The 13,691-nt window shown below is 45.0% G+C and overlaps 1 long non-coding RNA gene across 1 annotated transcript; it reads right to left on the bottom strand.

The window, feature by feature from the left end:
- Nucleotides 1-4,523: 4,523 nt before the first annotated feature.
- Nucleotides 4,524-12,952, bottom strand: LOC129638646 (uncharacterized). The gene is made up of 3 exons (XR_008707955.1): nt 12,778-12,952; nt 12,446-12,530; nt 4,524-4,984 (listed from the first exon to the last, which is right to left on the bottom strand). It is a non-coding gene; the product is annotated as an uncharacterized LOC129638646 (long non-coding RNA).
- Between the last annotated feature and the right edge of the window lie 739 nt (nt 12,953-13,691).

A 13,691-nucleotide genomic window follows, 5' to 3' on the forward strand; every position in this document is an offset into this window, starting at 1 on the left:
AGTCTTCCATCCAGGAATTGGTCCCACGTTGAAGTGGTGTAGGGGAAAAGGCCATAGTGTGGGTTCTTCTTTGGAGCATTTTGGTTCACTCCAATGCCACAGCCATTTGCAGAGTGTCTATTAGTTGCTCTACTGGGTGCCTGGCCATAAGTTACACCTAATCCTTGCCCTGTTGATGTTGGAAATTTGGAGGTATTACATAGAAATTACTGGTAGGTTCTCAGAGCACCAAGTTACCCTGGCAGCCAAATAGCCAAAGGGATTGCCATCCAACAAGGTGTCCTGGAGGTGGTGGCACTGGAGCTGAGTCTTGTGAGAAGTAATTCTTTTAGATGGGTGGAAATCAGACTCAGGGTACTCCATGCACAGAGAACTGAGTAAGCAAGAGCAAAAAGTGATGGGAGGCAGAGTCCATTCAGGCAGCGGGATGCATACTGAGGATAAAGAAGTAGGAGTGGAGGATAGACAACAGCCAGGATAGGACCATCCTCTGGGGATCTGACAGCCACGTTGTCAAGTAAGTTATTCAGCGTGTGCCCTGGAGCCAAGGAAACTGTTTGAATTGCATAGGGGTAGGCAGCATTGTGACCATCACAAAGACCTGTGTTTTGAAAACGATAGTTTAGAGAAAAGGTCATTTGCAGAGAAAATAGAGTTCTATTCAAAGGCTTTCAGCAAGAGTTGAGGAGAGTCTGAGCTGATGCCCCAGCAGTGGGGTTGGAAAAGAGAGGACAGATTTCTGACACACTCAAAGAGATTGAAAAGGTAGGGTTTGTCCCCCAAACACACAGAGCGAGAGTCAGAAGGAAGGTGGTTCTCAGGATGGCTGCCATGAGTCTCCCAAGAGAATGAAGCCACCACCCTGGGGATGGGAAGTCCTGGAGGAACAGAAGAACAAGAGTGAGTTGATGGGGTGAGGTTTGCCACACTGGAGTGCAAGGTATCTGTGGGGTAACCCGGGCACAGACACCAGGAGAGAAAGGGCCCACATTGAGTCTTCAGCTTCTAATGTGGTCTGCTGCATGGCACTGCCCAGCAGGGGAAAATGGGTGCCTTGCCACAGGGAGAGCCACCCCTTATTCCAAAGGCCTCATCAATTGTCAAACCCCACAAGGCTCCCAACCTGGCCCCAGTCCCAATCCTGTCTCTGCCAAGGAGTTACTTCAGTTAAATAGTCCGCAGAGTAAAAGCAACAATTTTGTTCATTTTCTTGTTGGCAAAACACCCAAAAGTAATAGGATGATTTTAGCAGCTTTTTACAGGCCTTTGGGGGCAATTCCCAGGGCTCAGTAATGGAAAGATCAACCCATTTGGCAAGGATTAAATGCTTTCCCTTGGGCCTTTATAGAATTGTAGATTGATGGGAACCCACCAAGGAGATTTTATCTGCAGAAGCCAGTCCACCTGAGCTTTCTGGCCTTGGAGATGGGTGTGGGTGGCAGGTGGCAAAGAGGATAAGCAGGTCCTTAATTCCTAGCATCCTGGCATCCCAGATGGTAAATTGGCAAACACTCAGATGCCACCCCGTCTATTACCCCTACTGTACCAATAAAGGCAAGAACGCATCAAGATGGGGCAGGGACTGGTCCAAAGCTACACAACCAGACAGGGAGGAATCAGATTTGACCCCACTTCAGGCTCTTGGCTTGGTGTTCTTACCTTTACCCCATCTGGGCTGATCTTCCACTGCATCCATCCCAGTGAGGTTAGTTCAGAAGCAGCAACAATGGGCTCAGGCTTTCTCCCTACTGGCCTTGGTCCTATGGATGGTGTGAGTGGGAAGAAGCCTGGGAAGTCCTCTGTCAGGAACAACTCAACAGAGGGTTAAGGCCCCTAGTGAGAAAAATGGCCAGGGGCTGGCCTTGGCCATAGATAAATAGCATGCAGCTCAACATTGAAGAATACACAGAAGAACTGCACAAAAATGATCTTCATGACCAAGATAATCACAATGGTGTGATCACTCATCTAGAGCCAGACACCCTGGAATGTGAAATCAAGTCAGCCTTAGGAAGCAGCACTACAAACATAGTTAGTGGAGGTGATGGAATTCCAGTTGAGCTATTTCTAATCCTGAAAGATGATGATGTGAAAGTGCTGCACTCAATATGCCAGCAAATTTGGAAAACTCAGCAGTGGCCACAGGACTGGAAAAGGTCTGTTTTCCTTCCAATCCCAAAGACAGGCAATGCCAAAGAATGCTCAAACTACTGCACAATTGCACTCATCTCACATGCTAATAAAGTAATGCTCAAAATTCTCCAAGCCAGGCGTCAGCAATAAGTGAACTGTGAACTTCCAGATGTTCAAGCTGGTTTTCGAAAAGGCAGAGGAACCAGAGATCAAATTGCCAACATCCACTGGATCATCGAAAAAGCAAGAGTTCCAGAAAAACATATTCTTCTGCTTTATTGACTATGCCAAAGCCTTTGACTGTGTGGATCACAACAAACTTTGGAAAATTCTGAAAGAGATGGGAATACCAGACCACCTGACCTGCCTCTTGAGAAACCTATATGCAGGTCAGGAAGCAACAGTTAGAACTGGACATGGAACAACAGACTGGTTCCAAATAGGAAAAGGAGTACGTCAAGGTTGTATATTGTCACCCTGCTTATTTAACTTATATGCAGAGTACATCATGAGAAACGCTGGGCTGGAGGAAGCACAAGCTGGAATCAAGATTGCTGGGAGAAATATCAATAACCTCTGATATGCAGATGACACCACCCTTATGGCAGAAAGTGAAGAGGAACTAAAAAGCCTCTTGATGAAAGTGAAAGAGGAGAGTGAAAAAGTTGGCTTAAAGCTCAACATTCAGAAAACTAAGATCATGGCATCTGGTCCCATCACTTCATGGCAGATAGATGGGGAAACAGTGGAAACAGTGCCTGACTTTATTTTTTGGGGCTCCAAAATCACTGCAGATAGTGATTGCAGCCATGAAATTAAAAGACACTACTCCTTGGAAGGAAAGTTATGACCAACCTAGACAGCATATTAAAAAGCAGAGACATTACTTTGCCAAAAAGGTCCGTCTAATCAAGGCTATGGTTTTTTCAGTGGTCATGTATGGATGTGAGAGTTGGACTGTGAAGAAAGCTGAGCACCGAAGAATTGATGCTTTTGAACTGTGGTGTTGGAGAAGACTCTTGAGAGTCCCCTGGACTGCAAGGAGATCCAACCAGTCCATCCTAAAGGAGATCAGTCCTGGGTGTTCATTGGAAGGACTGATGCTAAAGCTGAAACTCCAATACTTTGTCCACCTCATGCGAAGAGTTAACTCATGGGAAAAGACTCTGATGCTGGGAGGAATTGGGTGCAGGAGGAGAAGGGGACGACAGAGGATGAGATGGCTGGATGGCATCACTGACTCGATGGACATGAATTTGAGTAAACTCCAGGAGTTGGTGATGGACAGGGAGGCCTGGCTGTGCTGCAGTTCATGGGGTCGCAAGGAGTCGGACATGACTGAGTGACTGAACTGAACTGAACCACCACTGATACTCAGCAGGTGACCTGTTTCAAATCAGTCTTTCCCATTCTTTCCAGTCTCTGAACTTATCAACTACTAATTTCTCCCTTGCTCTGGTTCTTTCTGTCACGGAAACCTTAAGGTCAGTTACTCTTTCCTCCATAGTGGGGAACTTTGAAGGAAGATTGGAGAGCCTTGAAAGAAGGTTTCTTTCAGTAGGAGAGGGTTGTGATAGCCGTAGGAGAGGGCAGTGTCACATGCAGGTCTGTTTTCTGTCTGCAGCCAGGCCAGGGTGCTTCTCACCTGCCCCTCTCCCTCCTGTGCATTATTGATGGCTGTGGCCTCGCCACTTTCTGCCTGGGTTTTGCACCCAGGCAGCGTGACCCTCAGGGTTTGCACCACTTCTCAGGAATCTTCCCAGAAGCACTGTCTCAGGCCTGAATGCTTTAGAGAAACTGAAGTATGACCCTTGTCTACCAGTCCCTACAAGGAAATGGATGGCTGCACTAGCCATAGTGGGCAAGGACAGGACACCTGTGACTTTCCAATGCCTTGCTGGCTCTTTTCGTATCATCCACTTGTAGGGAGCAGAGAAGTTTGGGAAGGTGGCCAGTGGGCAGAGACTTTTGGAAGAGACTAAGGCTGATTCGTAACCAGGGCACAGGTCCAGACACGCTGTCAAAGGGACATCCTGAGTAACTCATCTCCGACATGCCATGGCACTGCTAATAGTTTCCAGTGAAGCCGTGGGTACAGGGATGACATCCAAGATGCTGGGCCCGGAGTTGGCACCAAGGAAATGATCATGGAAAAATGAATGGTTCCAGATGGATGGAACACAGTTTATGGGCAATCATTTTCATTTAATTTTCTCTAATTTGTTCTTCCAGGTATTTCCACTATATTTCATTTCATGTATTAATTTTGGAATTAAAGCTCTGGTTTATGAGCTCTTAACACAGTGTCTGGGACACAGTAAGCAGTCAATAAATATCACTGGCTATTATTATAAATTAGCATTTTAAACCTTGTTAGTAGCCTGTAGGTATTTTTGGTCTCCAAGTCAATCTTCTCTGGGAGAAAAAGTTCCAAGAAAATCTGGGGCTACAGGCTGCTGTAGTCTCTGGAGTGGCTTCACCTCCATTAGGACCCAGATCTTCAGAGCACTTAACTTGCTCAAACGTACAGAAGCTGGGAATAGAAACCCAGTCGCCAGTGGTGGTACAGACATGGCACAGGACATGGCCCTGCAGAGTATACAAAGCTTATTCAACCCTACAATCATGGCAGGGATGACCAAACGGATCCTCAGAGGGGCAAGAACTTGTGTGGGATAGTGCAGCAAAGCATAGCAGAACAGGGTAAGAGGCCAGGGCTGCAGCTTCAACCATATCAGGTGGCCTTTCTGCTGCCTCGCTCCACAATCTTAAGAGTCATAATTAAGCCTTCTCTGGGAAGGGCAGATGTTATCTGCCCGGTCCTCTTTCACTCCTGAGCCAATAAAAGAGCCTGGAGAAAGAGAAGACCATTAGAAGAATAAAGAAAGCTGTCTCTCTGTATTAGAAGAGCCTTCTCCCAGCCACTCAGCCACTCACAGGAGCATAATGCAGAGAGAGCTTCCCCCAGACCATAGCTACTGTCTACTCTTCCACAGCAACTAGAATGACCTTTGAAAAACACGAGTCAGATCATATCCATTCTTGGCCCAAAGTCCTACAATGGCGCCATCTTGTTCGGAGTAGGCCCCCAAGGCCTTACAGGGGCCTGTAAGGCCCTCCATGCTCTGGACCCCTCTGTTCGGCTGCCTGCCTTCCTGTTGCCTCCCCTCCTGCCACCCCAGCCCCCCTTGTTGCTTCTCAGTCTCACAAAGACCTTGCACTTGCCGTCTAATCTGTCTGGGTCACCCTACTCAAACAGCTTCTCCTTAGAGAACCCTCCTGTGAAGGTCACATTTAAAGTTAGCTTCCTCAGCCCCTCCTGAGTCTGTTAGAATACTTTAAAGGGCAGTCAACTCCACTTGATCTTTTCCTTGTTCATTTATCTGCTTACTTCTACACTGGGACCTGGAATGATTTTAAAGAACAGGGCAGCAGTTTCAACTGACATTGTGTATGTAACATGAGTGAGAAATAAAACTTGGCTGTTTTAAGCCACTGAAATGTAGAAATTGTTGCTTTAGCAAAGCCTGCTGCTGCTGCTGCTAAGTCGCTTCAGGTGTGTCCGACTCTGTGCGACCCCATGGACGGCAGCCCACCAGGCTCCTCCGTCCATGGGATTTTTCAGGCAAGAGTACTGGAGTGGGTTGCCGTTGCCTTCTCCTTTAGCAAAGCCTAGGTAATCCTAATTATTACACTCTTCAAGTCACATCATTAAGAGCTACGTGGATACTTTGCACATTTCAGGCAAAATCCTTTCCTAAAGTTGTTGGAGGCATGCCTAGCAGGATGGCAGGAGGTCAGCTCCCACAGTCACTGTAAAATGACTAAAATGTGGTGTATAGTTTTCCCAAACAGATCACTCTTGGGATTTTAGATGGAAGAATTATTTGTTGTGCAGGACAATGCTTCCCATATTATTAATAAAGCAAGGTGTTCAGCCTCCCAAATTCCAGTCTTACTCCTTCAGGCATTGTGACAAACAAAAACATCCCCCCATTTTTAATGCCTCTAAGGGGTTGACGCCTGAAAAGGGTGTCAGAGGATGAGATGGCTGGATGGCATCACCAATGCAATGGATATGAACTTGGGAAAACTTCAGGATATGGTGAGGGACAGGCAGACCTGGTGTGCTGCAGTCCATGGGGTCGCAAAGAGTCGGACATGACTGGGTGACTGAACAAGAACAAGAACAAAAGGTAGTATCATCCTCAACTGAGAACCCCTTGGGGAGGTGCTTGCATGCATTTCCTTGAGGGTAGTTACCCAGCTCCCAAGGTGAACCTCTCTGCAAAGGCTATGCTCATGAACATGGCCATGGTCAGACAATGTGCAGATACTGGACTGGCTGACAGGGACTATGAGTTACCCTCATTTAATGAATGAAAATACTGAGGCTTCAAAGGTGAGTTAACTTGTTCAAGGTCACATAGCTAGTGAGTGGATCTATGTATTCAGGTTTGCAGTTCCCACTGTCCCCCTGTCATGATATATGTGCCCAGTGCCCACTGGAGCAAATTACTACTACAATGGAAGCAGCCCTGCTAGATGTTAATGGAGTCAGAATGATAAGGAGGAACAGTCTGACACTCCAGCAAGGAGCCAAAACCTGGCAGGCATGAGCAAGTTGAGGAATACATCCTAATAAAGCCAGTCCCTCCATGTAGGCTAACTGTGAATTTCCTACGGTTGGCTGGGAGGCTCCTTTTCCCCGGAGACCAGATTAACTCCATTGTTATATACCCCGTAGCATCCTGTACCTTCCCTCCATAACCCTCATCGCATTTGTAGTTACTTTTCAATGTCAGTTATGTCGCCCGCACACACATATACATAAGAAGAAGTGAGCTCTGTGAAAGCAGAGACCTTATTCACCCTGTTCACTCACGTATCCACATCTCTGACACAGTGTCTGCTACATGGTAAGCACTCATTAATGCTGTTCACCAGCTTCTAGCTCTCTATTAAGGACACATGGGAGGAATGCTTTTCTTCGCCTTTTAAGCAGTGCAGTATGGGCACATTAAGAGTTCTGATCAAAGAGTTTTTGTTGTTGTTGTTTTAGGGGGGGTGTTGTTTGTTTGGCTACATCATGCAGCATGTGGGAACTTAGTTCCCCGACCAGGGGTTGAACCTGTGCCCCCTGCAGCAGAAGCCCAGAGTATTAATCACTGGACTGCTGGAGAAGTCTCTGACCAAAGAGGTTTGAATGAAAGTGTCATGTCACTCTCGTAGAGAGGGTCTAAGCTCCAGTGTGAAATGCTCTGGAGTTGTTCTTCCCTCTGTCACAGTGACCAGCTGCATTCAAGTTGATGGCCAATATGTCAGCTTACATTCTAAGGTGAAGAGGCATGGAGCAGGCTTCCAGCCTTCTAGCAATGAATATGCAGTCTGAATAAGAAACAACTCTTTGTTTAAAATAAGCCACCAAGTCTGTGGGGCATTATTGATTACTGCAGTATAATATGAAATATTTTGACTGATATAGTACTCAATAGATATTCATTAAAAGAAGGTATAATTTCCACATTGACTTGACTCTGAAGGCTAAAAATAATAAGTCCACAGACAATATGAAAATGCTAAAAGATAAAGATAATTTTCTGGAAACAGAAAATAAGTAAAACAGCAATTTACACATGAAAGGTTACAGACTATTTTTAAAGGGAAAATTTAGTGAAGATAACTAATATCAAGCACTACAGGAATCAAACTGAATAATAACAGAAATAGAGAATGATCCAGAATGTTTAGTACATGGCTACACTCTACTTAAAGGGTAATGTAGAAAATATGTGGCGATGGCTAGGGCCCAGGCAATTATTATATAGCCCGTGTAAAAGTGAAAGTGAAAGTCGCTCTCAATCATAGCCAACTCTTTGTGACCCCATGGACTATACAGTCCATGGAATTCAGTTCAGTTCAGTCGCTCAGTCATGTCCAACTCTTTGTAACCCCGTGAACTGCAGCACACCAGGCCTCCCTGTCCATCACGAACTCCCGGAGTCCACCCAAACCCATGTCCATTGAGTTGGTGATGCCATCCAAACATCTCATCCTCTGTCATCCCCTTCTCCTCCTGCCTTTAATCTTTCCCAGCATCAGGGTCTTTTCCAGTAGCCTTTCCCTTCTCCAGGGGATTTCCCAATCCAGGGATCGAACTGTGGTTTCCCGCATTGCAGGCAGATTCCTTACCAGCTGAACCATAAGGGAAGCCCAAGAATACTGGAGTGGGTAGCCTATCCCTTCTCCAGAGGATCTTCCTGACTCAGGAATCAAACTGTGGTCTCCTGTTGCAGGTGTATTCTTTACGAACTGAGCTATCAGTGAAGGCCTATAGCTCATGTAATGCAATACAAATTTGCATATAAAAAGACTTTGGCTGAAATTTTATTTTTTTTTGCTAGTAAAAACTGACGTCATCTCTGAAATCCTTTAATATGTAGTTCCTTGTTTTCTACCTCACAGAACAGTGGCACTGTTTCAAGGTGAGGCTGGAGTATTGAGTCAGGATTAGAAGTAGCCTGGATGTCTGGGGGTCTTGGCTAGAGAGGAGGTCTAGGGGGAAGAGCAAATGGGTAGCTGCAGTAGCTGGGGGACAAAGAAGGTTCTAGAGTCTGCCAGACATCCATGAGCAAGTATACTTGCAGTTTGTGTTAGGGGTTCCTTTTCAACATCTGTTTTCATAATAAAAACAATAGTCATAAACCACACGTTTGGCGCACTAAGTAGTCAGGAGGTATTCTAAGTGCTTTGCAGGCATTATCTCATTTACTTCTTACAACACCACTGGGCAAGATGATATTACACATAATGAAGAAACCAAAGCCCAGAACAGTTAAGTAACTTGCCCAAAGTCACAGAACCAAGGAATGATAAGACTGGTATATTGTTTCCTGGAGATCTAGCTCCAGAAATCAAATGTCTTAACTTACATCTGTCCTTGGGACTATGCTGAAAACTTGGTATAGGAAGAAGTGCGAATGTGCCAGCAAAGCCTGGCACATGTGTAGCATGTGACCAAAGGATGACACATTTAATGTGTTTGCTAACCCACCAACCAGAGCCCAGCCTTGCTGGCCTTCACTCCACTGCTGCCTTCAGGCTTTCTTCTTATGATTTTATAACATTGCTCCTGAATTTAGTTACTACACGGTTCCAAGACTTTACTCCTATTAAAGTTCGAGCAAGAGCCATTTGCTCAGATGAGGGCTATTGAGGATAAGGCAAAAAAGGAGGGCATGCATTCTGATCATGAAGGGATAATGAAAGTGTACATTTACCCTCTACACGTGGTGTTTCAGTGTCAAAGTCAAGCCATGGACCACACCTGTTGATCTTGGGGATGGGATTGGAGGGGGAAGGTGAAGGCTACAGAAAGGAAACCTAAGCTTCCTTCCTTAATCTAGCCCTGGGCAAGTTCACAAGTCAGTGAGCATTATTTGTGAGAAGAGCAGGACTTTCTGCACATACCTCAGGCTCTTAGCTCAGTCTGCTTTTGGATGGGACGGATAAGGGAAAAAGTTCATAGACTCTGCACTTTCGATATGTTTGTCTCCTGGTGTGCTACAAACAGCAGTCTGGGGTCAAATGTTAATAGCCAATTAGACAGTAGCAAAATCCAAGACTAGAAAGTGTCTCTGAGTCAGTTAGGGAGGGACACAGGGCTGCTGCTGGCTCTTGGCATAAGAATAGAATTACCAGGCAGAGAGATTAAAAAAAAAAAGTGACCAGAATTTTCCAAATCCTGATGAGTGAAGTTTTTCATTCAATAAGGATAAGCAGAAACCATTAGCTGTGTGTGTCATTCCTTGCATCATTGTGTGTCCAAGGCAATTGGATTGCCAGGGAGACTTGAGGAGCATGTATTATTTTAAACTGTGTTATCAGAAGTGGCTTCAGCCCTAGCATGGCCTTTAAAACCATACAGAATATTGATTGTATTTGTATTGCCCTGTTTGCCTTTGACCCAGGCATTCTCCAGTGCTCTGGCTGAAATGGCTGATCAGGAGTAAATCATCTTAGACAATGCTTCCCATTACTTCCATTTACATGAGAGGCTACTATTTTGGCTCAGATTGACCCCCTCTAGTCCTATTATGGTTTGGTGGTTTAGTTGCTAAGTCATGCCTGACTCTTGCGACCCCATGGACTGTAGCCCACCAGGCTCCTCTGTCCATGAGATTTTCCAGGCAAGAGTACTGGAGTGGATTGCCATTTCCTTCTCCAGGGGATCTTCCCAACCCAGGAATCAAACCCAGGTCTCCTGCATTGCAGGAAGATTCTTTACTGAGTGAGCTATGAGGGAAGTTCACTATTATAGAACCGGGAAAAGAGGTAAAATTAGGTGAGAAGAGACCAGATGGTCCTAGATGGACTTGAATGGTCTGATCCTCCTTTTCCTCCCCATCTTTCCTTGCCTGACTTCAGGCCAAGAAGAAAAACTGCTGTGTTTAGATCTGTGACTGGTAGCAGGGGGAGAGACTGAGAATTTCTGCCTGACTTATTTCTTTGGGCAATCTCTTCTAATACCAGCACCCCCCGCCCGCCCCCCGAGCAGTAGAAGACGTGGGGAGAGGTGAATAGCACATTAGAAAGAATGCACCAAGCATGTGAAGGCCCAGATTCCAGCAAAAGAATCTGAAAGAACTCTAATATGGCAGGAGAAGAGAATGCAGAAAGAAGACAGATGTGACATGAAGCTAGAGAGTTAGTCATTGGAGGATTTTAAGCATGGAAAAGAAATGATCTGAATTGTTATTTAAAAAAAAAAAGATCACTTGGCTAGGTGGAGAATGGATGGTAGAGGTACAAGAGTGGAAGCAGAGAGATTAGAAGACATTCTCAGATGTCTAGGCAATACATAATAGCAGCCTGGAATAAGCTGGCGTCAGTAGCCACAGTGAGAAAGGAGTAGACCAGAGAGATGTGTAAGAGGTAAAATTGATGTGACTTGGAGATTTATTAGGTGCAGTAACTGAGGGAGAGAAGGGAATCTAGAATAACTGACAGGTTTCTGGCTTGGGAGGGCTTCCTTTGTCGCTCAGCTGATAAAGAATCTACCTGCAATGCAGAAGACCTGGGTTTGATTCCAGGGCTGGGAAGATCCCCTGGAGAAGGGAAAGGCTACCCACTCCAGTATTCTGGCCTGGAGAATTCCGTGGACTGTATAGTCCATGGGGTCGCAAAGAGGCGGACACGACTGAGTGACTTTCACTCACTCACTCACTTCTGGTTTGGGAAGCTGGATGAAAGGTGGTTAAGCTTACTCAGATGGAGAAAGCTTGGCAAGGAGGTTGCTGAGTTGTTTGGGACATTGAGAACTTATTTACAACCAATCCAAATCCATCACATTTGCCATATCATCACCAATGAGCGTGGGTTCTCTGTTCTCAGTCAATTCTTTCTAGAAATAGCAAAGCTATTTTCTCCAAGTGGAGCCTACCTTATCTAAAGATTGTTCCTAAATTCCTGTTCTGCAATCCATTATGAGAGATGTAGATATTCTAATTCAAAGTTTATAATCCTTGCATCACAAAATCCACAGGATCCATGATTGCTAATTTTGGAGATTACCTGACTGACTTACCATCTTCTTCCTTCATCCATTCAGTCATTGTTCCTTGAGGACCCAATTTACCTCAAGGACCTCCGCTGGGCATTGGGGCCGTAAAAGAATGACATTGGCCATTACAGCTCTCCATCCATTCATCCATTCCCTCCTTCCTTCAGTCACCCTTATTCCACAATTCCCTCACATTCTATTGCCCAGACTTCCCAAGAAAGAGAAGCTCTGGCTCACTTGCAGAACTGGGTAATGAATAGGGTGAGAAGAAATTGAATAGTAAAGCAAGAGAATCAAAGAGAAGCTAAAGAAAATCAACTGTTTAATAGAGGCATAACCCCAAAGATTCATTTAATACCATCAGTGACCAATACATCTCGTGTTTGGATTATTGTGACAGCCACTCCACATCCATGCCCTGTCCCCCCAGTGCATTCTCCCAGAGCAGCCAGAGATATTTTAATAGCTAAACCAGTTAATCACCCCCCGCCATAGTTAGAGCCCCCACTGCTTTTCCATCACACTTCAAATAAGATTGCACTGTGCTCAGTCATGTCCGACTCTTTGTGGTCCCCATGGACTATAGTCCTCCAGGCTCCTCTGTCCATGGGATTCTCTAGGCAAGAATACTGGAGTGGGTTGCCATTTCCTACTCCAGGGAATCTTCCCAACTCAGGGATCAAACCCCATCTCTTGCAACTCCTGCATTTGCAGGTGGGTTCAAATAAAATTCACTTAAAATACACATACCTTTCCATGTGTCTGGTATTTTTTCCATAAGCATCTTTACTGTAGACATCTTTGCTGCAAGCATTTTTGCTGCATAACTAATTGGCTGTAAGGCAATTTTGTTGTAAAAGATAAATTAATTGTTTGACAGTTTGGTTTCAACTGGTTGACAGTTTGCTTTCTTTTCTCCACTGACACCATACTCTCAGTTTTACATGAAATACATCTTAGCCATCATAATAGTCTACAACAGACATGACAATATGCCAAGAACATCAAGAGTATAGAGGGCTTTCACAATACAATACAAAGCACAGCTACACACAGGCATGTTAGTATTTGGAAACGGATACCTCTCTTAATGAAAGAAGACATTTTAGTGAGGCTGGACAGGAAACTTTTTAGTCAGGCTCCACCAAGTTTCCTTCTTTGCCCATTCTCCTGTTAGCCTTGCTATTCTCCAAGAAGCACAGGAGTTCCAGATTCTACAGGCAACCATGCGTGAATCACCTGGGCCCAATAATGAATCCGAGGGGTGCTACTCTGCATCCTCACAGCCCTTTAGGATAACAGATTGGAAGCTCATTACATACCTTCTCACTTCTTCTGTGGATGTGGGATGGCTTCATTATGCTCAAAGAAATTGGTCAACAATGCAAGACTTAATCAAGTCAATTATTTAGCCCCATGCAGCCAGGAGAAAAATAAAGGAGTGTGCCCAAATGCAACTAAATCCAATAAAATTTGTTTGTAAGTAAAGGCAGTCTTTCATCCCGGTGGGTAGGTTTATTGTGGGGGCAAAACTGAATGCCAATGGATAAATACAACTGAGGGCTGGGGCCGTTTGGGCCAGCTCATCATCACACCTGCACTTCATACACTCACACTCCAGGTGGTGGAATTTGCCAGAACAGGGCCTGATTATGAGCTTAAAAGGCCCTAAGCAAGGAAAAGATTATGCTGCCCTTCTATTTGCAATTAAAAATAATGGTTAGCTATTGTATCCCCTGTAAAATGAGTGTAAGAATGTTCTACATAGTTCTAGTTTTGCACATAGTGATAGATACCTGAGTGCCTTGCTTTTTGAAATGTTTTTTCTTTTGGTTTCTTTGTTCTCTCCTTCTTTCCTCTTCCTTCTGTCTTTCTTTCTCCTTCCATCTCTCCCTCTTTTCCTCTTTCCTTCCTTCCCTCCCCTACTCGTTCACTTCTCTCCTTCCTTCCTTCATTTTCCCTGCTCTTCATACCCTAGTGAATCAGAGAATCCTAG

This window comes from Bubalus kerabau, chromosome X (assembly GCF_029407905.1).
Source record: "Bubalus kerabau isolate K-KA32 ecotype Philippines breed swamp buffalo chromosome X, PCC_UOA_SB_1v2, whole genome shotgun sequence".
NCBI lineage: Eukaryota > Metazoa > Chordata > Mammalia > Artiodactyla > Bovidae > Bubalus > Bubalus kerabau.